This window comes from Bidens hawaiensis, unplaced genomic scaffold (assembly GCF_021521415.1).
Source record: "Bidens hawaiensis isolate Kalapana, Puna unplaced genomic scaffold, B.hawaiensis_p1.1 tig00036827_1, whole genome shotgun sequence".
NCBI lineage: Eukaryota > Viridiplantae > Streptophyta > Magnoliopsida > Asterales > Asteraceae > Bidens > Bidens hawaiensis.
The window spans coordinates 83,625-109,261 of record NW_027505444.1 but is presented as its reverse complement, the minus strand read 5'-3'; the positions used below and the strand labels follow the sequence as shown (position 1 = coordinate 109,261).

The following is a 25,637-nucleotide window of genomic DNA, read 5'->3' as shown; positions in this document are numbered from 1 at the left end:
GTATTTACAAAGGAGCATAAGGAGTTGGTGACTGAGAGTGGAAAATGGATGAAGAGTATTGCAAACTCCTATGCACTTACAGCTACATTAATAATCACAGTCGTGTTTGCCGCGGCAATTCAAGTACCAGGAGGAAACAGCGAAGAAAATAACGGAGTCCCAAATTTCATCCGCAAACCTGCATTCATTTTATTTGAAGCATCAATTGCTATGTCCATGGTAACAGGATCTTTATCTTTGTTATTGTTTTTGTCAATCCTGACTTCTCGTAAGACGGAACAAGACTTCGTCATCCATTTACCTCTAGCTTTGGTAATCGGTCTGGTGAGCTTGTTCGTGTCAGCCACATCCACTATGATGGCCTTCGGGGCGGCGTTGTACCTTATGTTTGGGAGCAAGCATCACAACTGGATTCTTGGTTTGATAGTCCCATTGATAGGCCTACCCGTCTGTTTTTTTCTATAGTTTCTACTTTCCACTCCTCTCGGACTTCATGCATTCCACATATCTTTTTTTTGTATTTTATGGCTTCCGTCGTTTCAGATTGTTGGGTCGGATCTTCATTTGAGTAATGTGATCATTATGTAAGAGTCTTAATTAAACCACCTATATGTATGTATGAATGGGATATATTGTCTTTCGATTAATAGAAGTTCAAATAAATGATTGCTCCTTACATACCACCAAGAGATATCGTTGCTTTTTTATATTAGGGGATATTATACACACACAGTCTGTCATCTAATCCCACACCTCTCAAACAACAGACATGATATTAGTCAAAACAGTTGTCTTGACAAATAACTTTTATACTTTGACTCCAACTTTTAGAATAGTAGTTGAAATGTTTGTCTAATATCCGTCTTGACCAATACTTTTCAAAGTTTGACCCACCTAATTTCAAATTGGTTCGTCGTGAGATTGCCGTTGTGATTGCCTACTTTAAAAAGGTTGGTGGACGGTTATTTAAATGCGTGAATATAAATTAGATGTGGAGGTACACTTAGAATGACCAAACCAATACAAACCCACACAGACGGCTATTACCATAGTGGTATTGTAAAAGTCACTGAATAAACTGTCAACAAGTAAGGCGATCGGAGGATTCTTAATGCATATATTTAAGAAATAAAAGCATAGACAAACATATATTATGAGCTTAAAACATGTTGGTGGTTTGTAGTGAGATGCAAAGGTGCCTTAAAAAGACTTTATGAAGAATTTTAGATCTAGAGCAACTTAGTTGGAAATTTGTGTTAGTACTGTAATCTTGCATAAGTGCAGAGACCTAGTTGTCGTACTTATAAACCTATGGGTCATTGAGTTAGTTTTCTCATATTCTTGTCTAACAAGGAATTATATGGTTATAAATAGGGTGTATTTGTAATTAACTAATCCAAAAAATCAATAATACATTCAAGGTTTAGACTTGAAATTTGATTATCCTTTAATAGAAAGTAATTTTTCTCAAGAAACCAAACCGGCTCTGCACATGATTACCAAGGAGGAGGATATTATATTTTTAAAAGAAGATCGAGCTCATCCTCCAACTCTATGTGATAGAAGTACATGGATCCTTGATGATGAGGCTGAAAATAGTCACCAAACTATCATTACTATGACAAAATTTAGTGACCAATCTGATTAATTTGTGACACAATCTAAGCAATCAGCGACACAAAGGACTTATAACTAGCAGTTTGTGACATATCAACATTTTAGCGTTGTGATGGGTTCAACAGGCCAGAATAAGGTCCAGAGGAGTTCCGAAGATGATTCCTTGTGAAATAGTTTCATTTTGTAGTTGAAGGGATGCTCTGTTTGTCAAATAAAGAGACAAGTTTGAATATTGAGAACTTATTGCGAGCTCAAGTTAAGGTAGTATACGTAAACATAGATCTTCAAAGGGCCTACATTCTCTCAAAGGCGTTACCAAGACTAAAAATGATCGAGATAAGATATCTTCTCGGTATTGCAAGATTAGGAAATGATTGTTAGTGTAATCTTGCGTAAGTGCATGTACCTACTTATCGTACTTATAAACCTAGGGTTTTTTGAGTTAGGTTTCTCCTATTCTTGTCTAACAAGCAAATTTGTATGGTTATAAATAGGGTTTATTGTAATCAAGTAATCAAAACAATCAATAATACAATGTATCAAGGTTTAGACTTGAAATTTGATTGTCTTTTAATCATGAACATCAATATATATATATATATATATATATATGGGATGGATCATGCGAGAAGTGATATTAGAGCGAGAAGTGCGAGAAGTGGATCCCATTGATTACACAAATCAATGGTTTAAAAATACAAAATGGCATTTTTGTAATTAAGTCGATGATTTGGTCAGATGTTTTATGCTTGAAAGGACAAAATCGTCAAAATAGTGTAGGCTTATAATATGTAACGTCTGGAAACCCTTGTATCACTCCTAAACGACTCCGATCAATCCTCGTGATGAAATATGTTTCTGCATATGAATTTGATACACCAAATTGACGACTTTAAATAGGGTGATTCTGTTTGCTAGTGTATAACAAGCAATCAATCATCGCCGCTAGTGATTGGGTTGTTGTAAACCATAAATTTGGGTTTTTTATATGCTATAGAGGCCGAACCCTACACAAGGAATCAAGGTATGTTGGATAATTTGTGGTGTTTGTTTGAATCAAACTAACATATAACTAAAAGGATGCATACATTCATATATTTTTTAGATGTGGTTCTTCAGCACGTTGCCCTACTCCCAATTAGTTGGTTAATTTTAAATTTATCAGTCGAGAGTTATAGTTTTGAAAATACATCTAATTATGTGTGTAATATATGTTGTGGATGCCTAATTCTTGAAGAACATGCATGTTATGTAAGATCAATAATTAATGTTATTGTATCCGTAGGAGGTCATGTTATGTTTCTTTTCATAGTTTATACATCATGTTGTATTGCATACTTAGGATTAATTGATGGTTAGACCAAGTGTAAGGTCCTATTCCTGTGTAGGGTGTATGCTAGAGTTCTGTTTGATTATACAATAAGTATTACTACGTTCTCTAGTTATTAATGGATATATTAAGCCATTTATTTAGTATAAAATTTTGAATTATGTTGGCCGGGTCGTACTCACGAATGGAATCATTCACAATGTCAACTAGTAAGTTTGATCTTAATCTACCTATAAGTGTAGGAGACTTTTAGGTGATGTATATGATATGCTAGTAGACTATGTATGATATGTGTAGGGTATGCAAATAGTGTAAGGATGCTTTATGTTGATGTGTATGATATGTTAGTAGATGATGTAGGCTGGTATGCTGAAATGCAAAGTGTATATGATTTCCATGTAGGGCGTTGGTGATAATGTGCAGGATACACATATTGTGTAAGTAAACTTTTAGTTGATGTGTATGATATGTTAGTAGGCTGTGTAGGGTAATACGTTGAAAAGTGAACTGCATATGATTTATGTGTAGGGTGTTGGTGATAATGTGTAGGTTATACATATTGTGTACGTAAGGAGACCTTTTTTTGACGTGTATGATACGTTAGTATACTGTGTGTAGGCTGCTATGGTAAACAGTGAAGTGTATATAAAATCTGCGCAGGCCGGTATGTTGCTATTGATGGATTATACTATGTTATTTTCTTGTATTCTCTGTTTTTTTATGATTTATTCAATACAAGCAGTTTGTTATGGTGCACGGTAGATGGGTTTTGTTGATTATGATGTCAGATGGTAGCATTATACACACGATGCATGCTTTGGTAATGTTGTTTGTGTGTATGGTTAATAGGTGGTTGATATTTGTAGATATCAGATGATTAATTGGGAAAGAAATGTTAAAAAAAACTTACTAACTATACAATATCCTTTAGGTCAATATTTAGATGCTTAGTTACTATAGTAATTGTTAGGTGTAGGATTTAAATTCTGTATACATGGTATATCGAATAGTGATATGTAAGGATTATTTGTAAATTGTGTAGGTTGTGTAGGTGTTAATTTGAATATACATTATGTATGTGTAGGTTGTGAAAGGTGTATCGGCAAATTGTGTAACCTGTGTAGGTATTAATTTGAGACCATATTATGCTATGCGTAGGTTATTTAGGAGTTAAGTTGCATATGTGTAGGGATGTTAATGGCTATACATGGATATATTAATTGTATTGCATATGTGTAACGTGATTAATTGTATGGTTAGTGTAATGATTTTGTCTACAATAGACACAATAGATACATGATTAATTAAAGGCGACCATTTTATTCTGGAGACGTTTGCTTCTTAAAAGTGCTTATGGCTTTTTGGAGAGGCAAAATATCCAAAATGCCCCTCCAAAAGCACCTAAAAGCTCCAAAAAAGCTCCAAATTGGAGCTTTTAGGTGCTTTTGGAGGGGCATTTTGGATATTTTGCCTCTCCAAAAAGCAACAAGCACTTTTAAGAAGCAATCCCAAACATGTCGTGTCTCACTTATTCATCTTCTCTTCCTATGCCTTTATTCAGTATCTTTGTGTTCAATATATACGTATAATATTCAGATCCTGAAAAGCAAAACAAAATATCCCAATGAGTACAACAGCATACAAGAATAAAAACTTCAAGAACAGAAATAAGTATGATAATAATTAGTACGTACTGTTCGTATTCAACGTTCACTCTCCCAAGAGCAGGGCGGGCAATCGTTGCAAAAGCCTCCTGCGAAAGTTCAAGTGCATTCGCGTTGCAGGTCTCGCAACGATCTACAATGGTAACATCAACCGTCTTTCCCGTGCATGTATCACGAATCTCTTTGTTTGTTCCACTAATGCAACGAACTCGGTACTTCCATCCACAAGCTCTTCCATATTCGAACAGGGCGCCATGCGCTTTTGCAACATTACACCTTGATCTTTTGAACCGAAACATTTTAATGCTAGAAACAGCCAACTATAAGAAGCTCAAATTAACTAGGCCACTAGGGTATTGTTAAAGTAATTTATTTACTTTGTGTAGATTATGTAATTCTTGTATATGGATGTATCATTCTAGTAACATCAACTTTTACAGTATTACTAGGTTTGCACTTGATACGGTACCATCCACATTAACCCGACCCATGACCCGGTGCCAAACTGGAGCACAAGTTTATAGCAACATGTCCCACGTTTCCCTTAACTGATTTGCGTCTCTTGATTTAGTTGGCACGTTTCCTTTTCTTTAGAGTAGTGGATTAGTTAGTTATTTTATTTTCATGCATTGTATGTAGCCTATAAAAGGCCATTAAACTTTATTAATGAGGGAAGAAAACTATGAAGTAAAAAACGTTTTGTTCTTTCTCTTATTTCTTTGGAGTTTGATCCACTCTACGGATTCACTATCTTGGGAGATTAGCCATCTCGAATCGGCTTCTATCAGTACTCGTCGCGATGTGATGCTGTATATTAATGTGTATTCGGTTATTAATACCAAGTTACCGACACAAAATTGAATACGATTCATCTGTCAAAGCAGAATAAAACTGGGACACTCATATATATAGCTTATGAAAAGAAATTAATATATTAAAAAATACAGCTTATGATCGACGCGGCATGGAATCAGTTGGTATCAGTTAGTTTCATTACGGTGCTAGCACTCAACTCAAAAATTAAATTAGTAAACGCCAGAATACTCGTATAGCTTATGATACAAAGAAACAACATATATTAAACAACGTTTATTCGGTTGGAAAATCTTGGGTGTTGTAACAGTGAGTCGACACAAATTGAATCGGTTTCAATTACGTATTCGTTACGATTGAAGAAGTATTAAAAAGTTACATAAAAATAAAGGAAAAGGCTGACATGGACCAACGGCGGTCTTGCGACAACCAACCCACAAACAATTATATTTATATGAAAAACTTATTAATACCAGAATGATACATCTAATATAAAACAGTTACATAATATACACAAAGTTATTATTTTAGGGTATGTTTGGGTTAAGTATGAAAATATCGTATTAACTTATTAGGTTTTTCAAAAGTTATTTTGAAAAGTTAGACTTTATGGGTTTTTGAAAAACAATGTTTTAACTCTTTTAAAAGGCTAAAATAATAAGAACTTTTGTGTTTGTCTAACACCTTTTTAGCTTATTGGCTTTTGAAAAAACCAATAAGTCAATAAGTTATTTTCAAACTCAATCCAAACATGCTCTTACTTTAATAGGTATGGTTTCAGTAACGGCAAGAACCTGACAAATAAGAAATTACACTTACGAGCGTAAGGTGGGCTGTATAGGGTCGCTTGACCAGATATGGCAACGGAGGTGAGACATGCCACCATGGCAATCAGAGTTAGAGCTTTGGTCACCATACCCATCATTGATATGCAAAACAGTACTGTGGGAGATGTACATAAAAGCTTTCCTTATATAGATGGAGATGCTTGGAGAAGTTGGAGGTTGACAAGATGTACCGGTTCTTGAATTAAATGAACTGCAAATGGTTATCAGGTTAAAGAATCAAATTCTAAGAATAGAATGACTAGCAAACTCTTCTACCAGAAATAGTAGGGTTTGAGCAGAATAATCGATTTGAGTTTTTAGTTTAAAAATTCAAATTGTGGGAGGGACGGTTAATAAAAGATGTCGTTCTCTCACCTTTTATTAGGTTAAATTTTGATTGTTAAAATTGATTAAGTGCTGTTGAGAGTTATGTTATTGATACTAGCGTAAGTGCCCGCGCGGTCCGCGGGTTCGCACAAATTATCCCCTCGTATTGATATATAGAGTTTGGTGTGGTGTATAATGGGTTATCAATGTGAATGCAACGCGCTACAGCGTGTGCATATGGTGTGTTGGATGTTTTTTTCTGCAGGTTTTACATCGTGTTTGAGAAAACATGGGTACCCGCGCGATGCAACGGGGTGCGCGCGTAACCCGACATTGAACACATAATAAGTGTTGGTACATGCGTCACTTGATGACGGTGCACACGTAACCCAAAATTGTATGTGCAACTCATGTAAATAAGCTAGTACGCGTGTAACGGGAGATTATACACGTATAACCAACACCGGAATGCACGTTACCAACATTAAACATGCTTAACCAACACCGCACCCGTAATTCACGTTGATCTAGTGTGGGGCGTTGGGTTGAGCACTTTCCAAGATTGAGTTACGTGGTGCTTTCCAAGATTGAGTTACATGGTGCTGCACACGTTTATCTGCCCCGGTATATGTAAACAATGGCATCCGCATAACCAGTTCAAAATCAATAAGCAAAGGTTAAATATATAGTAATTTCAAATATATAATTTTTTAAGGTAACCCATTTTGGCTTGAATCCCGTTATGACCCGAAACCGTTCTAACCTGAAACTTGTTCTAATTTGACTCCTTTCGACTCAAACCCGTACCAACCCGACCCGAACCAAATTTACCCTTTTTTCGGCTTTTTCCAACCCTAATCCAGTTTTACACATCCCGAGCTTCCCCAACTTGACATGTTGCCAGTTATAATAGGTAACATGTTAATATTTTAAACTAAAAAAGTATATCAATATGATACCTAAATTAAATAGAATAAAATGATCGTTTTTATGACGTAGTTGGTTTTGTATTAGGAGGTATATGTATAACTATTCTTTAAATTTACATAAAATGAGTGAAGTTGAGGGACATGTCAAGTACGTATGTTATGATATTTTACTATGTTTGATTTTGATTTTCTCTAGTACTAACAAATTCTGTTTATATGTAACCAACTTTAAAGGTTCTTATAAAACCAAATCACAAAACCTAATTTGGTCTTCCTAGCAAAATATTTAGTTTATAGTTGGTAATTTGTATGCATCATACTTGAATTTCATTTAGCAATAACATAATCGGTTTCAAAACTTCATTAAGATGCCTTTAGAAAGAATGCTGATATCATTACAGTTAACTGGACAATAATCAACATTACTTTATAATATTTAAAGGCTAGGTTTTATTAGATATAATAAAGCTTTGAGAGAAAACAACCAAAATGAGCAAAAGTAAATCAAAGTCCCACATTGGCTAAGTGGAGAACACAAACTAAGAGGGCTGCATATTTAAAAGACGGGATGTGAAGAGATAAGGGCAAACCTTTCTCGGCCTTCAGACTAAGATCAAGTGTAGCAACATGTAATACATAGACCATCGGCTCACTCCTTCAGAATTGCTTGTTGTTGGGGGTATTTGAGCAAGCCTTGGTGTTGCACTACTACTAATTGGCTTGGCGCACCCGTCCAATTCATAGTTGAATACTTTAATGTATATCGCTTAAATATAATATGTAATTTTATAGCTTTTGTCTAAATGTTTCTTACCATTTTATACAAACTCCATTAAAATTATGGCAATTCTCACTTTTTTTATAAAGCGTGTGAGAGATTTTACCAATTGATAACTCAATACAACTAACTATCGCCGTCGCTGCCACAATCACTGTCAGTAGCTGCCAGCTTCTGCCTCTGCTGATGTTTCGCAACCTTATAATCAACCACTTCACGAAACCAAACCGGATCAAGAACACAATTTTCGCTTCCATAAACAACAACTTGTAAACTCGCCATAAGTTTAACAACTTTTTGCAGTTGCTTCTTTAATTATATCATCAGTACAACCCTTGAACTCAATCTGTTTCATATAGATTTACCATATTTTCCACTCAAACAAAATGACATATCATTAACAACATACAAAAGAGAAAGTAAATATATAAACAAATAAAATGAAATAAACAAATGCATCGTATTCCTTTTACCGAATACAATGTTTCTGTTTTATGGTAACCAATCCTACAAATATATGAATATGTCCACTGTTCCAAAAAAATATTTGTCCCCTTTCTCATCTACATCTACATATATTAGATACGTATATATCTACATTTAATGACAAATACAAAACAATGACAAAAATTACCAACAAACTGTGTACGCGAGCATCGTGATCGATTTTTTTTTCTTTTTTAACACGAAAAACAATTTCTACCTTTCGATGGTATTAGAATTAGGTGATGACACTCGAGTCTTTATTGGTTTCAGCTTTAATCCCATGCTTTCAGGAGAGAGTAGCTCTAGGGTGATGCATAATGGGCTTAACATGCTTCTCGATTTGCCAGTAGACGAGCTCGGTCTATAAAGCCCATACCCCATTAGTAAATATTCTATGGGTATTAACATTCCATGTGGTTGCTCTTCAGTCACCATTGATCCACAAACTTGTACTTGTAAAAGTCAAAATCGGTGTTTTAAAGTTTAAAAACAAAATTTTGATACAAACTTTTAACCTATTAGAATTTAGAGCCATTAGGTTTGACAGAAATCAAATTTTTGCATCAATATATCATTCGCACCAACCTTGAAAGTAGAAACAAGCAGGTTTGACTTTAAAAGTCAAAGCACTTCATAGTGGTTAAAAAATAGACTTTAGATAACATAAACTTTGAATTGTTTCATGTATGAATTTATTGAGTTATAAATATTTGATACAAACTAAACATTGTCACATTAAATTTTTAACTTCACGTCAAGGCTGTCAAAGTCAAACCTACCACTTTCAAAATTCAGAATTAAAACAAAATCCTTGTGCCTTTTAACCACCATTTCTTCTTATAGAGTGCTACTTATGTGATATAATAAGGATATCGATCTTCATTACTAAAACTAACAAGCTCACATCACAATAGAGTGCCCTTTAGACCATTACATAAAATTATACAACATGCATAAAATATCATGTAGAACTCTAAGAAAATGGTTCTTACACTAAACCCTACCATTGTCTCATGCTTTATAATAATAATATAATATAATAATGATAATAGTATAGTATAGATGTATGGATAGATTATATAGATATTTAGGTATTTTTTATCATCTATATTTAATAATAACTATCACTATCATTATCATCATTAAGAATGCCTTATTATATGAACTTAATGTAATATAATTAATTACTTGTGCATTCTATGTAGTTAATGTAATTATTATTAAATATTAGCTAAAAGACAATAAATCTTTTGTATCTCCAAAGGACGGAAGAGTGATTTCACAACGACCAAAGCTTCATCAAGTTATACCAAATGCTTTAGGAATGGATTCAAGTGTTAGCAAATTACTTTTTATATCCAATTATGAAATGTCGGTTTTGTCCTTGTCATGTAATTGTGAAATTACCTTGGTTGCCCATCACTCTTTCTTTATATATAATATAGATATAGATGAGAGCATTCACATTTAATACATAAAAAAATACGAGTGAAGTTTTTATAATATGGAGTTTTTCAGGTGTTGTAAGTGAAAGAGAAAGAATGACGCTGATTTTTATATATATTTGAAATGTTACTGTTCACATCATCTAATATTTTAATATATTTTGAAAGTGATTGTGATGAAGAAAAAATAAATGGTAATGATAAAAGTATAAAAAATATTATTTAATTTGAAATTGGAGAGAAAATGTACTGATTTTTAATGTAAATATGGATTTGGAGATTAGGGATGAGCTTTTTTTCCTAAATATCTGTACCCGTACATGTTCAGTTTCCGTACTTGTACCCGTACATGTACGTGTCTATTGGGTACGGGTATGGGTACGCAAATTTACTGATTATAGGTACGGGTACTTTCGGGTGCAGGTACGCGTACAAGTACGGTATTACTGTTATTATTACTTGTACCATTTACTTATTATTTTGTCTACAATATCAAGTATCCTACCTCACAATCAAAGTTTGGTTACTTGATTATCCTTGTGTAATTTTTTACCAAAAAAAAATTGTTCAAGCATTTAATATGGTGGAACTAGTTTATATATTTAATGATGTGTCATTTGAAATGACAGATACGATAAAAAGTTGTTATATATATCAAATCAAAGATGTACTTAATTATCGCGAGTGGCATTCAGAATCTGCCATTACAAATAGTGCCTGGTATTTTTAACGTAGTTTCGCATTTCAAATGGCAGAACACTAAAGAAAGTTTCATATCACTAGACAATTGATGATAACATACATAACATTTTTAAGATCCATCAGATCAAATGGCTGATCACTTAGAGATCCAAAACAAAATATCACTCTCCTAACTGAAACCATTTGTGCTCTTCTTTTCTTCCTATTTAGAAAGAAAATAGAAAGAATAAAAAAGTAGAAGAAAAAGAAGAGTTTAAATGATTTCAAGGAGAGGGAATAAAAGTTTTGGCTTCTTGACGATCCGCCATCTGAAATGACATATCCTAAGAAGTATCCAGATGTTGTCAGCAATTGTTTGGTGAATTAGAAGTTTCAAACGTGTCCTGCCATTCCAAAAAACGGAACTGGTTTGATATGCTAGAATTCGCCAGTTAAAATGATATATTGAATCTTAACTCAAGCATGTAAAACATGCTTTGGTTTGATATACATGCTTTTTGACATCGGATATGTCATTGCAAATGACGGATCCTAGCATATTCAATCAGAATCAATCGTTTGGAATGACGACACACGTTCGAATCCTCAAAATCACTGGACAATCACTTATAGGATCTATACACTTCATAGGATCCATTATTTCAAATAACAGATCGTTTAGAAACCAAAAGCTTTTATTATCTCTCCCAAAAACATTTAAACCCTTTTCTTTTCTTGCTATTTTTTTTTTTGTATTTTGAAAAACAAAATCTGATTTCTAGCTCTTCAAAATAGAGTTATGTCATTGCGTTGCTGAATAAGGAACACAAGGCAACAATCATATATCTATACTTATAACGACTCAATCTCGCTCTATCCATCTCAAAATGTTTATGACCTACCCATGCAAATGCACATACAAAAAGCACCTGCTGCATTCTTATGTTATATACATATAAATATTTTAAAAACTCCACAGGAAGGATGGATCCTCTGAGCAAACCCCTTGATCATAAACCTCTTCCCCGTAATCAACCAATGGCGGCTGAAGCGGCATGAAATAGTCATCAAACCCTGGAAATATCCCATAATCTGGAATGTGGTTTACATGATCACCAGCATCCATGGGAAACGAGGACGGAGATGACACAACATCCGTGGAGGTGGAAGCGTGTTGATTATCCGAAACTTCGGGGTCTTGATCATGCAACTCGTGTGCTGATGAGGATGAAAGAATGTAGGAGTTTGCGAAGCGAGCAGCGGCAGCTTGTATCTCAGAAGGGTGAAGGTCAGTGCCTCCAGGAATGTTTGGAGGTTGATGTGGGAAGTTGAAGTTGGCATTGTTTCCTCTTAGACAAAAGAGGGCGGCATCGAAAGCTCGGGCGGCTTTTTCGGGTGAATCGTAGGAGCCTAACCAGATTCTTTCGCGGCTGTTGGGTAGCCGGATTTCCGACACCCATTTTCCCCATTTCCTCTTTCGATGCCAGGTGGCATATTGAAACAACACAAATTCGATTTGTGTTTAGGGTTACGCGGTGACATCATTACTAAAGAACCACCACTTTTGTTTTTACTAAATAAATTCTCACTCTAGTAGTCAATTTCAGACTTCACATCCAAGTACTCTAAGTACCATCCCAACCTCAAAAGCATTATTTTTCAACAAGAGACCGTTAAAAGTCTCTTTACCATGCTACATTAGACAAGGTGTTGTGGGCGATAATTTACGCGACTTATGGGCAACGTGGGCGAGAACGCCGCCCTCGGTGATAAGAGTAATGACATGTATTTGTCGTCTTCTGTGTTTTTGGGTTTAATATTATTATATTAAGTATGTGTGTGTAATATATATATATATATACACACACATACATATACATATATATGCTATAAGACTACAAAACCACTACAACCTAAATGAAAATTGTTCTCTGCTGACGTGGCATCACATATCAAAAATCGTTCTAATTTGTAGTCCTCCACTACACATAGCCTTACTTTTATCGTTTGTGTTAAAACCCCAGTATAAATACCTTTGTAAGTTAGGAGTCACCTATATCTACGTCTTTAATTAAAAGAGGATTACCATAACATGTCATGGATTGTTTTGAGATACATGTAAAATCTAGATTTTATTTAAACTAAAATTATTATTATTGTTATTATATTATTATTGTTATTGTTATAACTGAGATCTTACCTATAACTATAAGACGGGACAAATGATAAAAATGTCTTCATCTACAGGGCATATAAGTGGCTTAGCTGAAAATATAAAATATGTTAGTATAAAATACTAAATGTGAGACGAAATCAAAATAAAGATAACGAGTGAAAGTCATTTTCGTAATGAATCATTTCATAATTTTAAATATTCTAAAGAATGATAATTATACTTTATATATACATTTATTAACCTTGATGTGCATAAGAGTTTGTACATGGTGCTATGTGAATATTTTAGATTTTTTTATTCTTTTTTCATTTTTTTTAACTTGTAACCTTATACTTTTCATCTATCACTTTTAATCCTTACATTTTTCATTTCATACAATTATGTCACAAAACATTTTTCATTTCTAACCCCTACACTTTTCTCGTTTAATGACCCCGTCACAACGCACTAGTCCTAAGTTGAATTAGTTAACATTTTCTACATTTTACATTTCGGTCTAATTTTTTATGTTAACGCGTCGTAAGGAATGGGTGTGGTTAAGCAATCATTCGGATTAACAATCCCGCCGTGAAACGCGCGGGTCCAACACCACCTTCAACAAGCGGTTCAATAAAGGTTTTAATGTTACTTTCTTATTCGTTTACTAGTTTAGTAAGTAGCAATTACTTTTTTATTCAGAAAACCTTTTTGTGTTATATATAAATAATTTCTTGATATGTTATTTGAAGATCGTTACTTAAACTCAAGTCATTTTTACTTTCTGATATATTGATATAGAAAATTTTTATTGGTGTATGGTAAAGAATATAAAAAATTGTTGTTACGGCCAAGTGAAAACTTTTTGTTTCGTCACTATAATAAAACCCCAATTTAAAAGTAAAAGTTATGTCATTGGTAATAGACGTGAAGATCAATGAAAACTTAATAACAAGTAAAATGATATTAACTATTTTATAACAATCAATCAAACAAACTTTATTATTTTAATAAAATTATTGTTATAACCAAACTAAGAAGATTCACGGTGCGTTGTGCTAGGTTAATGTTATTGACAGCCGCACTCTTACAATTTATCAAATCGTGTATTGCGTTTGATAATCAAGGTGAATTCGATTGGTGTTGGATTACGTAACCATTAATACTAACCCACCCCCCCCCCCCCTCCCCCCAAAAAAATAATAAGTTAATAAATAAAAAAAAAATAACTTTGTTAAGCAAAAATACAACAAATTAACATAACAAAACACGCGCTGCGATTACGAACCGATGACACTTCGGTTGGTATCTGGTTATGAAGCCCAAAATAAAGCAAACCATACATTCGTCAACACCCAACTACAACAATTAACATATTTAAAATATAAAAAAAAATGTGGCGAAGACAAAAAACACGCATGTTGCACTTAAGAAATTATACGAATAGGTTGCGACCACGAACTGACACGAATTTGGCCGGATTCATTTGACGGTCACAACGATAAAATAAAAGCCCATATTTTATTAAAAACGAGAGACAAATTGAAAGAAAATAAAAAGGCTGATCAACCACATGAGGTCACGTAGACCAATCACGTGGTTGCCCCGCCAAACTTCTTAAATATTACTACATCCGTCCCATTAAAAGTGTCATGATTTGAAAAAGACAAAGTATAAGGTAAATTAAATAATTGCATTTTTTTTGCTTAACTAGATAACAATAATACCATTAGAAAATTGGGTCCATCAATATTATTTATTAATGCTAGTTGTGTGTGTTTAAGGGTAAACATGGAAATTGGCTAATTAATTTTGAAAGTGGACATTTGTAGTTGGATAAATAAAAAAGAAAAATGGACACTTTTAATGTGACGGATGGAGTATTATATATAATAATTAAGAAGTTTGACGATTCAACAACGTGATTAGTCCACATGGCCTCACGTGGTTGGTCGACTTTTTTATTTGTTTTTAATTTGTTTTTCGAATTTATATTTACGTCGGTTCGCCGTAGTAAATACGGTTTTTTTTACCGTTGATATCATCAAATGATTTCGGCCAATTCGCGTCAGCTCGCAGTCGCAACCTAAGGTTTTTCTCCGTGAGTTTTTTTTTCTTCCATCGACTTTGGACGAATTCGCGTCAGATAATGGCCACAACGCGTGTTTTTTTTTGTTTTCGTCACGATCTACTTTATGTAATATGTTAATTTGTTGTATTTGGAGTTGGACGAATTAACGTATTACTTTAAATTCGGTGTCGTAACCTGATACCAATGGAACTAGTGTCAGTTCACCACCATAACACATGGTTTTCTGTGTACGATTTGGTGCCGAAAATGTCGATTTTGAATGAATTCACGTTAGTTTGCAAACATAGCGCGCAGGGCTTTTTTTCACTTTTTTTTGTCCCTCAATTCCAGAATCAATGAATTCGTATCAGTTTGCAACTGCAACATGCGTGTTTTTTTTGTTCACCGCAATTTTTTTGTATTTTAAATATATTAAATTGTTGTATTTGGGCGTGGATATGGTTTGCTTTATTTTTTGCCCCATAACCTGATGCCAACCGAAGTGTCATTGGTTCGTAATCCCAACGCATGTGTTTGTTATCTTAATTTGTTGAATTTTTGTGTAAACAAAGTTTTTTTTGGGAAAGGGTTGGGGGTATTACTGGTTTCGTAACCCACCATCGATCGAATTCACCTCGACTCGAAGACGCACTACATGATTTGATAAGGTGTACGAGTACGATTGTCAATAACATCAACCTGGCACAATGCGCTGAGAATCTTCCTATTTATATATAATTAGACCATCCATAATCGAGCATTGATAGCGGCGTTTTGGGCCAAAATATCGGGGACACAACCCCCCCCCCCCCCCCCGCGCACGCGTTTTGGTGTTTTTTGTAACCAGCGTTTTGTACGTAACGTTGGTATGGCACGAATTTTGAAACATTCTACAATTTGACCGTTGAAACCAACTGCTATCACTACGTGAATATCGACCTTTGGCCACACATGTGGTCTGGGAGATTTGCCACACTTCAGCTTAAATGTGTGGCTAAAAGGTCTTTGACCATGTTGGAAAACCTTCCAGAATGTTTTGGCCACGCATATTATTCTTCACGTGACCATTGTATACCTAGTCAAGTACTTTTCGCCACACTTTGAACAAAACTGTGACAAAAACTAGCCACTTTATAAAAACGTGTGGCGAAATGTGACCTACAGTCATAGTTTGTTTGATCTTTAATACATGTGACCAAAAACACATGCATTAGCCACAAACTGTGACATTTAACTAGCCACATGTTTTGAAAGTGTGGCCAAATTTGACAAACGGCTACTGTTTTGATAAGAGATGTGTCTAAAAGGTAAAAGATATAGCCACTTATATTACGTTGTGTGACCTAATGTCACATTTTCTAGCCACATTTTTAATAAAGTGGCGAAAATTGACGAACAACCATTGTGTTTATTAGTTATGTGGCTAAAACGATTAACATATATGGCCACTTACACGACGTCGTGTGACCAAAGAGTAGTTTACTTTTATTTTTCATAAGTTTTTTATTGTCACGGAAACACATACTATTTGTGGCTATAAGTAATAAATGGTCACACTAAGATATTTTTAAGTGTGTCTAAATGGAATTAATGGCCACTTATACTAGGTTGTGTGACCAAAGAGTATCTTAGTTTTGCTTTTTATAAGTTTTTTATTGTCACGGATACACTTTTATGTGTGGCTATAAGCAATTAATTGTCACACTTATAGGATGTTTTAGTGTGTCCAAATATTATTAATGGCCACGTATTCTAGGTTGTGTGACCAAAGAGTATCTTAGTTTTGTTTTTTATAAGTTTTTTATTGTCACGGATACACTTTTATGTGTGGCTATAAGTTAGACATTGTCACAGTTAAAAGATGTTTTAGTGTGTCCAAATATTATTAATGGCCACGTATTCTAGGTTGTGTGACTAAAGAGTATCTTAGTTTTGTTTTTTATAAGTTCTTTATTGTCACGGATATTGTTATTATGTGTGGCTATAAGTTATAAATTGTCACAGTTAAAGGATGTATTAGTGTGTCCACCTATTTTAGGTTGTGTGACTAAAGAGTATCTTAGTTTTGTTTATATAAGTTTTTTATTGTCACGGATATAGTTATTATGTGTTGCTATAAGTTATAAATTGTCACACTTAAAGGATGTTTTAGTGTGTCCAAATGTAATTAATGGCCACTTATTTGAGGTTGTGTGACCAAAGAATATCTTAGTTTTATTTTTTGTAAGTTTTTTATTGTCACGGATACACTCATTATGTGTGGCTATAAGTTATAAATGGTAACACAATAATATTTTAAGCGTGTCCAATCGTCATTAATGGCCACACGTTGATTTGACGACTGCGACGTCATCATTGTCTTTACAGTTTCTTGTGCCGCCAAATTCAAATTGTCAGGGAGATGTACCGGCGGTTTCCGATGGTGATAAATACCAGTCACAATCACAATCACAATCACTATCTCAATCACAATCCGATTATAATTTCCGATTATAATTTCCGATCACAATGGCTGCAGCATGGGGAGAACGTGAACAGGGTGCTCAAGCCCCCAACTACTACGACAACCCCACATTTTTCACCATATGGTTCCACTTTTATTCGGCGCCTTCCGGAGGAACCAACCTGTGAGGTATATTGACAATGTCGACCCTCAAACCTTCTCGTACCGACAACTTAACCGAATGGTTAGGTGGCTTGGGTACACCACGATTGATTATTTCAGCGCTCAAATGGTAGTGCCGGGTATAGAGGTGGCGTACATCGACTTGGAAGACTTGCCGCACTTCGGGATGGTGTCCGCTTATGTGAGATTCCATAAGAAGGTGAACCTTCGCCTCCGTAGGCTTAAGGACTCCACCTACACCTCGGATGGCATGTGGGAGAGGATCATGCCCTCTCATACTGCAGACAGCTCCGATGAAGATTCGGATGAAGATTCGGAGATTCCAGACTCCGATGTAGAGTCCGAATTGGAATCGGATGCTAGGAGTTAGCTAGTTTATGTAATTTGTTTTCTATATATTAATGTACATATTATTGTTATTATATTTTGGTATTATGTTATGTGAATTTTGTTATAATTATTAACTGTTATATCTAACGAAAAAACATAAGTAAAAACGTTAAACCATAAACTCGTTGCAAGTCAGCGCGAAGTTAATCTGTATCAAGTTACGACATCGAAACTAAATAAAAGAAATAAACCCGTCAATGTCAATACAACAAATTATCATATGTAGAATCAAAAAAACCGACACGTTACCAACACAAATTCGTAAACATAAATTAGTAAGCCAAATAATATATTTGTTGCGTTTTTAAGCGTAGTTTATGTTGATTTTTTATAAATAACTTTAAAATAGAAGTTAGTGTGAGTGAATAACAAAATAGACCAACTAATATATTTGTAGCGTATCTAGTAAGATAAACTAGTTTTTTTTATTTTAATTAACTTGAATGTAGGCTATTATTACATAAATATATTTCAAAGATTTTCTGACAAGTATTAAAAAAGCGTATATAGCGTGTGATGCACATTTTGACAGGTAGTAATAGTATGCAGCTATACACTCGACAACCAACTATTATTACATAAATATAACAGCAGAGACTTTAATGACTGCAATAAAACTGGTGACTGAAATTTATTACACTTTTATATATGTTATGTGAATTCCAAACTTGGCCAAGCAAAAAATATCTAAGGTTTCCACAGATCTTAAACTTCCCAAAGATGTTAGATTTTGATAAAATCCTTTCCAAAACTCAATGCCATCACCAAATCTTAAATCTAAGGTTACTGGTGATGGCATTGAGTTTGGAAAGGATTTTTCAAAACTGAATTTTATTTGTTCAAAGGCTTCTTCAAAGTCTGGAGGGTACAATTTTGGTATGCAGGTTAGTGAAAAGAAGGGCATAATGGTTTTTTTTTTATATAAAATGAGTTGATAATGTTTTGCAGGAAACCAGCTGTTGAAAAGTATGTTGAAACATAACCAAATAGCGGTTGTGCAAGAAACAAAGCCATCAGACGAGAAATGATGCATTTTTGGGCTTCCTTTGTATTAATGTAACTTTGATATAGCACGAGTCAGTTATGAATGTAATGACTTTATTGATCTTACTATGGCACACTACAAGTCAACTGTGACTTTTATCAATGTAACATTATGTATGTTTGAACTTGACACCAATTGACCAAAATAGCCAGAAGATGAAATGAATTCAACAAACCGGCCTGTACGTATAAGTAGTAATAGTATTAAAAACAACCAATATTTCTTTAGTTTGAATTAATAAGTACAAAGTAAAGAAGGAAGATATCATGTATCACAACTATATTAAAACATTATTTACATCTAACTAGCCGAACGAACACAACTGCTGGGTCGACAACCCCGACATCGGCGTCAATCTCCATTACGAATAGTTGTAGTCTTATTCCCGGGCCGCCAGTAATCATCCGGGGACTCATTACGAAGCAGTTGATTTGGTTGTACAAGTGGCAATGTATTACCCTCATGAGGGAAAGTTACCGTACTAAAATCCTCATTGACCTCGTCATACGAATGCCTATAATTCTGGGGTGGAGTCATGAGGACAACATGCTTTTTTCTATCCAGCTGATCTTGAACATAAAACACCTGGTGTACTTGAGAGGCCAATATGAACGGATCATCCTTGTGGCCAAACTTGTTTAGGTCGACCGACGTGTAACCAAGAATATCATGTTTGACATGTTTACGGTCAACCCATTGGCACATAAAGACCGGAATTCTTTTAGTATGATAATCTAGGACTCATATCTCTTGCAAAACCCCAAAATAAAAGTTTTGTCCATATGTCACCACGTCTTTTTTGATGTGCATGTCATCCGCCTCTACACCAACCACGCTATTCTGGTAAACTCTACCATCATGAGATTTTGTACGAAATTCAAAACCGTTGATGTCGTACGAGTCGTATTTGTAAACGTTGTGGTGTGCTCCATGTGCAATCCACTTTACGGTTTCCGATACAGAACCTGGGGAGCTCGCTAGCTCTCTTTCAACCTGAATTTCATTACAAGGATTAGATTCTTCACCTACATTGCAGAAAGTATAAAAGAATTTTAAAAATTAGAGAAGACTTAATAAATTGATCTACCTTGTCGCGTAACCAGTCACCAAACTTTAAAGTATGCTCCTTCTCCAGCAATGCTTGTCGTTTACCAGGCATTTGTTTTTTCAAAGAGGTCTTGTGTTGTCTGCAAGTAAGAGTATAATATATTGAGAATTAATATATATATATATATGTATATATATATATATATATATAAATTTTGGGTGCGTTTGCTTAGCGTTTTAGGTTTTTAGCTTTGTTTTTTACCTTTGAACGTCTCGCGTAACTACCGTACGTTAAGGCATAGCGTACAGTATCTGCACCCTATATATATATATATAATTTAGAGTATATATGTTAGTTATACTTACTCAATATACGGCGCCATTTCAGGCGTATTCTGCAGCACATAGAAATGTGCTCTCTTGATAATATCAGGAGAAACTTCAACTGATTTAACGCCTGTCACAGGAACTGTCTCCCAATCATCATCATGCTTATCATGTGGAATACCAACAGTACTCTTGATGTTTTTTTGGTATTCGCTCATAAACTCGATTGTTTCTTCCGCAATGTTCTCCTCAGCAATGCACCCTTTTGGATAAGTTTTGTTTCGCACATGCCCTTTGATAACCTTCATACACCTTTCAAAGGGATACATCCAACGAAAGCATGGTGGCCCACATAATTTTATCTCTCTAACAAGGTGCACGGTTAAGTGAACCATGACATCAAAAAATGATGGCGGAAAGTACTTCTCCAGCAGGCACAGTGTAACTATTTGCTCTTCCTGCATCTTATCAAGCTCTTCTACAATGATTTCTTTGCTACAAATTGACTTGAAAAAAAACAAAGCCTAATTATAGCATTTCTCATTGGTTCTGGCATGATGGACCGTATTGCAAGGGGCAGAAACTGTTGCATAAACATGTGATAATCATGTGATTTAAGGCCTTGCAGCTTCCTTTCTTTAAGATTCACCAAACTAGAGAAGTTAGAACAATACCCTAGTGGAGCCTTCAGTTTATACAGTGTTTCAAGAAACATGTCTTTTTCTTGCGCTGATAATGTGAAGCACGCTACAGGCAGTTCTGTATTGTTGCCTTTTGCTTTCGGGTGCAACTCCTTTTTAATCCCTAAAAACTCCAAATCCTTTCTAGCTGCCAATCCATCTTTTGTCCTACCGGGAATGTTCAGCAACGTCCCGACAATACTTTCTGCCACATTCTTTTCAACATGCATCAAATCAATACAATGTTGGACAGGTAAATACTTCCAATAGCTGAGCCGTTGGTACCATATGTTGAACTTCTTCCAATAGCTATCCCTTTTCCTCTTACTCCCAATTCAGATCCCTTTCCCCATTCATTGTTAATGTTTTTGACCTCGTCGTATATCTCTTCTCCTGTCATAAGCTCTTTAGCGGTTCTCATCTCCTCTTTTCCGTTGAACGTCTTTGTTTGTTTTCTGAAAGGGTGGTCATGTGATAAATACCTTCTGTGGTCAACATAACTCTGCTTCTTTGTGTGATAAAGTCGAACACACTGAGTGTCGCCCCGACACACCACACAACCTTTGAATCCACTGTAAGGGCAACCACATAGTGTACCAAGAGCAGGGTAATCATTAATCGTCCATAACACAACTGCACGTAGTGTAAACATTTCTTGTTTATATGCATCATATGTTGGCTCCCCGACCTCAAATAAATATGCTAGATCGTCAATTAAAGGCTATAAAAACACATCAATATTGTTTCCTGGCACTCCGGATATTAATAAGGAAAGCATGATGAATTTTCTTTTCATACACATCCAAGGTGGAAGGTTGTAAATGACTGCTAAAACAGGCCAGACACTGTGGTTTCTGTTGCCTCTATGTACGTCGACCCCGTCAGTGCAAATCCCTAGACGGAGATTTCTTGGATCGCTTCCGATGGTATCGGAGTACCTGTCATCTATGGCTTTCCATCCTGGTGAATCTGATGGGTGGCGTAAAACACCGGGTTTATTGATACTCGTGGCGTGCCATGTTAAATTCTCTGCTGTGGTCTTTGATTGAAAGAGGTGCTTGAATCGTGGAATAATGGGAAAGTACCACAGTACCTTAGCGGGCGTGTTTATGTAAGTTTTGTTAGTCTTCTCTTCCACCTTGACTTGTTACAAACTGGACATGCTTCCAAATCCTTGTAATCCTTATAGTAAATAATGCATTCATTGATACACACATGTATCTTTTCGTATCCTGAGCCCATTGCCTTCATCATCCTTTTGCCCTCATACATTTTATTTACCATTTCGTTATCTGCAGGTAGCATCTTTTTCAACAATTTCAGAAGTTCATCAACGAACTTATGAGATACCCCGTGCTTGCTCTTCAAGTTGAGTAGTTGTACTAATGCAGACAACTTGGTGAAGTCAAGAAATCCTTTATATAGGGGCTTCTCAGCGTCAACAAGTAGTTGTAGAAACTGTTGATACTTCTTGTCGCCTTTGAAATTGTCTTTTGTAGCATTTACCATTTCTACAGTTTCACAGGCATCTGTTGGAATGTTGGTGTCAACATTATCATAATTAGTTGGAATGTTGGTGTCGACAAACCCAATATTATTAACATAATTAGTTGGAATGTTGGTGTCGGCTTCTCCATGTTTTATCCAAGTAGTATAAATCTTATCAATTCCAAACCTGTACAGGTGAAGTTCTACCTCATCTACACTAAGAGATACGTGGTTCACACACTTAACACATGGACATGAAACAGAAATTGGTGGTGATGTCTCCTCTCAATTACGAACTGCAAAATGTATAAATGCTTCAACACCATCTCTATATGCTTTACTACACCTATCGCCTACTGACATCCACAACTTATCCATCTTCCAAGAATTTTTTTATTAACTGTGTCATCAACGATATATATATATATATACTAATTAACGCCAATAAATGTAACTGACTAAAAGCAAAAATATTTGGTACTCACCTGAGATTAATGAAGCTGCTTGGTAGGATTGAGATTGATGAGAGTTCAATAAATACACTAGTAGATCATTTATTAGGGTTTGGTGAGATTGTGAGATTTTATTTGGTCAATACTAATTGATTTGTGAATCTTCCAGAAGATAACTTAATTTTTTTATTGGCTGGTAAAAATGAAAATTTTAAACTTCTAAATTTTGTTATATAAATATTAGAAGAGGTTCTATTACGTTCTCAGGGTGTAGCTCAAACGGTTGAGGCGCTTGTGATTAAACATAGATTGCACATATCGCGGGTTCGAAACTCAGGAGGGACATATTTTTATTGATTTTTGATAATAACCTCTTTTTATTGAAATATTATTATAACCTCCTTTTAATGAAGTAAACTACGGAAACACTCAAACTAAACTACTCATTAAGCCTTTAATTGCGTTCAAAAACATAAAAATACATCATAATAGCTGGTCTAAAATCATAACAAAGTTTCTTAGATTTTAATTACAAAACTAATTAAAAGCCCTAAAAACAACAAAAAGCAAATAAAATACAATAACTTCACTTTTTTTTCTGATTCAATCCTTGAAGCTACACTCCTTGCAAGTTGATCCTCTAATGACTTATTTGCCCTTATCAAGATAGGAATTATGTTTGTACATATTGTGCACATATCAGATCTTGTGGACGAAGCACAATCAGACCGTATAAGGAAATCACATTTTTTGCCCTAAAAGTTGAAAAAAATATAGGGTCTATGGTCAACAATTGTAACCTGAGATGAATTCCAACTTTATTTGCAATTTCACTAACCTGAGATGCACAATTGTAGAACCTCCGACCTGGATTTTTGGTGGTGCTTGATGTTCTTTGAATGGCTTCAACTCCACAAAAACAATAAACCTGAGATCGATTGCTTCTGTTACTGGATGTGGTGGTCCTCGATGAGTTTTCTTCCATGGTGAACAACGAGTTTTTATTGAAAACAAAACTAGATATATAAGTATATATATAGAAAGGAGTTGTTGTACTTGTACACATGCTTTTTATTACCGTTTAAGGATATATTTATATGTCTTTTGTACAGTAGCGCGTTGCAAGCGTAACAGACTCCTTCGAACAATTATATTACATATTTTAACCTAATTGATTACACAGATTTTTAACAAAGAAAGATGAGAACCATTAATCCATATTAACCATTCATCAAAAGATGCATCACAAAAAGTACCCTTAATTACAATACATAAAACATGTTAAGAAAGCATTTTAAGATAATATATATTTACCATTCATCAAAAGATTCCATACAAAAAGTACCATTAATTACAATACATCACAAAAAAAACCAAGCACAGCAAAGGTAACATCACCATCACTCCGCCTTGTCCACAGACTCCGCCCCATCTCCTTAACAATCATGTTGGTTGACACAGTAGTTATGGTGTCAACCAGGGTCTCACACACTGAGTCGTAGCACTCAGACTGTTGTTCCTGATACTCAGCAACCATGGATCGAAACTCAATGTCGTCTACCCACAACAGTTCGTTGAAGGTGGTTGTTTTTTCCAAAGCAAGTCTTGACCTGATCGCTTCCAGTGTCTTCAATAGAGCATCGTCTCTTTCTTTCTGAAAGTCCATCATTTTTTTCACGACGGCCTTCACGGTTGTCTGGGAAGAATTCATTTTTACAGGAGTGGAAGGTGTTAGTGTGATTGAATAACAAAACTTAATGTAGTTAAGTTAGATTTATAGTAAGATATAGTAAGATCTAGTAAGATATAGATTAACTTAAATGTAGGCTATCATTACCATAATATTTTTCGCGGCATTTTTGACAGGTGACTTTAATTGTGATCAATTACTTCTGACAGGTGATATAAATGCAATTAATCTCTAGATTAAACAAAAACACATAAGACAAATTGTTGCGTTTCCCAAGCGCGGGACACCCTTTTGTTATTTTATTACAGTTACTGTTCGTCTGTGAGCATTTTGGTTATATATATCTACACCCCATTTGTGAAACTCATATACCCACATAATTTTAAATTATTATTTTTAGTTAATAATGGATTTCTCGTCATCATCATCATCATCAGAATCCAGATACAAGGCTGCCATCAGGAGGCGAATTGAGGCTCAAATCGAGATAGATAAAGCTTGTCGGGACACTCTTACTGAAGAATTTCTAAAGACTAGCAGCAGCTTGGATGCCAGGGATCTCATTACAAAAGTTCTTACTCGGATGCCCGCTAGTTGTATCCGAGATCTTGCTGTTTTGTTTATGGTTGATGTAGGAAAGAGGGAGCTTGACGAGTTAACACTTTTGGGCAAGGAAAGTCTTGAACTGAATTGCTCAATGGAATTGAAGTTGAATTTTCTTATGTCACTCAGAGATTAGTATGTGATGGTGTTTCATGGTGTGTTTTTGTGT

At 34.9% G+C, this 25,637-nt stretch overlaps 1 pseudogene; it reads right to left on the bottom strand.

Moving 5' to 3' along the window:
• Window positions 1–11,861: 11,861 nt before the first annotated feature.
• LOC143613217 (ethylene-responsive transcription factor ERF017 pseudogene) lies at window positions 11,862–24,886 on the bottom strand (annotated as a pseudogene).
• Window positions 24,887–25,637: the final 751 nt, after the last annotated feature.